The following is a 4,597-nucleotide window of genomic DNA, read 5'->3' as shown; positions in this document are numbered from 1 at the left end:
CTATATACTTATAACTGAACAAAAAGAATGGGCAAAAAAGGACTCTCGCTTGCACATTTGCACAGAGAAAACAAAAGACGGCTGAGGGGGAAGCACCGAAACAGTGCCAGACTGCTATGAGTGCTATGGCATAGTGTGTGTCACGTGTGTGTGCACGCCTGCACATGTATGTGCACTCACCGTACCTTGATTCGCAAACCGCGAAGTTTGAAGTCTTAAATTTTTTTATGACAAATAAACATAAAATATGATATTAACATTGTTCAATAGTTTTTAATATGATAGTTATTTATCGTTATATTTTTATTTTATGGTGATGGTTGTTCCTCGTGTTTTAATACAATAAATTACTTCAAAAATTCAAACTTTGTGGTTTGCGAATCAAGGTACGGTTGCACTCGAGGTGTTGGCGCGCCCGGTACCCGGTATCTGCCGGTACAGTAGGGGTGTGTTCCAGTAGCGCTCTCCAACAACTTACCGACAACTTAAACATGACGCAAGATATCGTAAGACATAATTAAGTTATCCGTAAGTTGTCGGAAAGCGTTACTGGAACACACACCCTAGGTCGAAGAGAACAGTCAAATATGTTTGGCGGATATAATCGCCATGTAGAAAAATACGCGATAGAAAAAATTCAAAACTTGTGGGTGATACTTAAACAAAATAAAGTTGAATGGATTCTGCAAATATGTTTCTTTTGTTCATCAATGATACGTAATGAAAAATAAATTTTTATTTTTATAAAATAATATTTCACATTTTTTATCGTATTATTTACATCGCATTTCATAATGGAATACAAAATTAACCTATGTCAGGGTCGATAGTCATGTGTCTACTTTTCTACACTGACAGAAAAAAGGGAGTCATAGTAGCTATCATTATTTGATAACATCTACTACACGACTTTTGAGTCTTTTGAGGTGGTTGACTAACGATGTGTAGTAGATTCAACTAAACGCTGTTCTTAGTAACGAGCTTAGTAAGAAGCACGTACCTTGTATACCTAATGCCGTGCGCATGGAGAACAGAAACATATAAATATATGTAAGTATACAAGCCGAGGAGGCGTTACAGCATGAGTTTTGTCGATAACCACACAAAAAAATTCTTCAGTTGTTAATTGTTGAATAAAAACTGCATCAATTTTCTTTGAACACAGCTCAATAGCTTCCTTTTTCAAATTTGCCTGATTTAATGCGGAATTAAATGCGTGATCAAACGTTTGGCACAAAAGACGGGCTCTTTTAAGGTTATGAATTCTTTTAATATATTTTCGCTTTCTTCCGTCCGTCTATAAAAGTGCCAAGAAATTTTGTACATGGTCTGTACAACATTTTTCTCTCAGTGTATATAGTTTAAACTCCGAACGCAGAACGGTAAAATGGTTTCTACAAATCCAACAACTATTTCGGATTCCCGGATTTTTGTACGAATACTGTAATTTTTATAATGAATAATAATTTTTCAAAAATGACTAAGGACGATAATTTTAAATAATATAATATTTACAAGAAATTGATAGAGAAATAGGGTGTGAGTTTTTTAACTAAAATAACAAAAACTTGATAAAACCAGTTTTTAAATTGATTGATAGTAGTGACTGCTTAGTTATGAAATTTTTTACATGTCATAGTACGTTTATTTATCTTTTATATTTTATTTTGTGTCTAAATAAGAAACGTTCAACAAAATTTTTATTTTGTTACATTTTCTAAAAACAAAAAATGATTGTAGTAACGATTCACAAACCGTTTACTTCTACTTATAATCCGCAAATATCATTCAGGCTTTATTAAACTTTTTGTTGTTTATGTTGTAACGTCGATAAACTAAAATTACTAATTAATTTTTGTCCCCGCTTGTTTCTTCGGAATTTTCCATGTTGACTTAAAAGTACTTTCGAACAGGGACCAACGTACAATTGAAAAGAGATGAATCACCTGCAAACTCTGTTCGTAGCTGCATCAGCACATCGACCAACTATGATTCATGCAAACGTACGTTGGCCTATGCTGACAGGAAACGAAAAGTAAATAAGATAACAAAATACTTATCAATACAGAGAAATGAAATAACTTTAAAAACTAATAGAGGCAAAAAGTCCAACTGGAACAGCTGAACTGGGGTGCAATCATAGAGATATAAGGATAGTGTTATTAAATATTAAATGTAATTATGTAATTTAATCTTATTTTAACTAATAATAAACTTAATTGAAAGTGTAGCTTTTCACTTAACAATCAAGTTAAAGACTTTATTAAAACATGAACAAATCATACAATTAACATTAATTCCTAAGTAAACAATGCAATAATATTGTCTAGATTTTAATTAGAGCCATTCCTAATTAAAATAATCGTAATTATTTTATGTCCTTGATGTAGTAATCGAGAATATGGTTACAAAATTTTATAACTAATACATAGCCAACTTGGCCATATACTTTTATTTTGCCATATTTTCATCGCAGTCAATCGCAGCTCAACTGAAATCAATCTCTGCAGAACGAAAGGGGCCATTCGAAAAATCCACAATAGCCGTAGGCACCCGCGCGGGCGATCACTGTTGTAGGTACACTCGATCGAATATTCGAAAACCGAACAAGCTATTGTCCACATGTATATGTATACAACCAAGCGGTCCATCATTGCGACACAGCACTACGGGCACTTAAACGCGATAATTCAATCAGCCATCAAATCGTCGTACTTAAGCATTACCGTACGTCAACGTCACTTTCACTTCCTTCGTCGATTTTGTATATTTATGCGCTACCCCCTCGAGCACGCCTTCCCTTTTTTCAACTCTCTTACACTCATTCTCAAACTAGCAACTCATCAACGTGTCTGTATAGTTGTTGTAGACTTTTATTAAGTAAATGTCCCTACCACGGAACGAATTTTGGTATCGATTTACCTTTATTACAGATAAAAAATTTTTTTTAACGTTTAATCATAAAATTTCGATCAATAATGGTGGGTTATCTGTTTTTGAACGTAGGTTGCTGTTTTGTATCAAAATTTAAGCAGAATTAAAAAATTTATGTGATAAATAAGAAGGTGATCAAAATGTACATTAAACGGAACGTCTGCAGTAGTTAGGCAGCACTGTTCCGCAGTCATTGTCCCCATCGCGGAACATGATTTGAAATGAATATGTATAGAACTTTCAAATTATTTATGTATAATTTACAGGTAATAATAACTGAGAGGGGGTCAGCCGAGGTGAAATATATATAATTTACTTTTTATTTTATAAATTGCGTGTTTATTTCTTTTTAATACTTAAAATTATTGTTTATTCTTATTTCCTTCTTACATTAGTTAAATTTTTTTTTTATCAAAATATTTCTAGTTTGAGTACATTTCAATATAAAATCTTAGATTCAAATAAATTATAATAAACTATCTACGGTTTTTCTTGTTTGATATTTAATAAAATAGCTTTAATTTGCAAGTCTAACTCTTTCTTTGTATCATTCTAAGACTTTTTTTCTTCTTGCAATTTTTTTTCCCATTACCTGTTTTTTGTAATATTTTGATTTCGATCTCCATGATTTCTATATCTGTTTTTTTTAACAACTAAATCATTCTTCTTTTCTTGCATCTTTTTTATTAAGCTGTCTTATCTTCCTTTTGTTTATGGATGTTACACCACGGATCAGATTTGCATGCAGCGACAAATTTTACTTTTCCTTTAATTTTTTCCTTTTTTTTTGGCAAACACTTTTCAGGCAGTGTAAAAATGTTGTTAAGCATTTCGAAAGATTTATTGCTTTCGTGTATGTTGGATTATTTTGAAATATTTGAAACAAAGTAAGAGAAACAGAGAGAAATATATTTTTTGAAATTCTTGTGTGATTATTCAAAATAATTTGTAGGGGTCTAAAATACCAAGTTAAGGTGCAATATTATATTGACGCCTCGCACGAATATCAGTACAGTTCAGATTTTCCCGTTTAAAATAACATTGCAAAATCTAAACTGTGCTGGTCTTCGTACGAGGCGTCGAAATGCAACAGGAGAGTTTAAATTTAAAGGCTCTGCTTATTTTTTTTTGTTTTTTTGGCACCCATGTTTGCCATTTTTGTATACTTAAATCTAAAATAAATAAGTGATACTTTATATTGAATAGAGTTTTAAGGTTAAGTTTTATGTTTTCAAGTTATTGTGATTTAACATTACTTACCAATTAATTTAAGATGAGCAATGACAAATCTGATCTTATTAAACAAACAAATAGTACTTTCAACACTGCGAAATTGTTCAATACGTTATAATAACGACCAGTAAAGTGTGCTTCACGATGGGGACAAGATGTCTTGTTTACGCAGGTAATGAGGAACGCGTTATTTTGGCTGTTCCTTTTAATGTACATTTTGACCGACAATGAACATGGAAAGGAACATGCGAAAATTAATAAAAATATTCAGTTTTTCATCAAACTATACATATAAATCGAAAGTATAGCTTCAATACATGCAAAAAAATTTAACTCCGAGCTCACATAATGCTTTATAATTATTACAGCATGGGTAAAGAAATCCTCTCTCTTCATAGTAAGTGTCACTTATCCTCATAAATTTTAGATG

This window comes from Copidosoma floridanum, unplaced genomic scaffold (assembly GCF_036245765.1).
Source record: "Copidosoma floridanum isolate Cflo_tuat_1 unplaced genomic scaffold, Cflo_Japanese_pri ptg000020l, whole genome shotgun sequence".
Lineage (NCBI taxonomy): Eukaryota > Metazoa > Arthropoda > Insecta > Hymenoptera > Encyrtidae > Copidosoma > Copidosoma floridanum.
Note: the sequence above shows the minus strand (reverse complement) of the source record.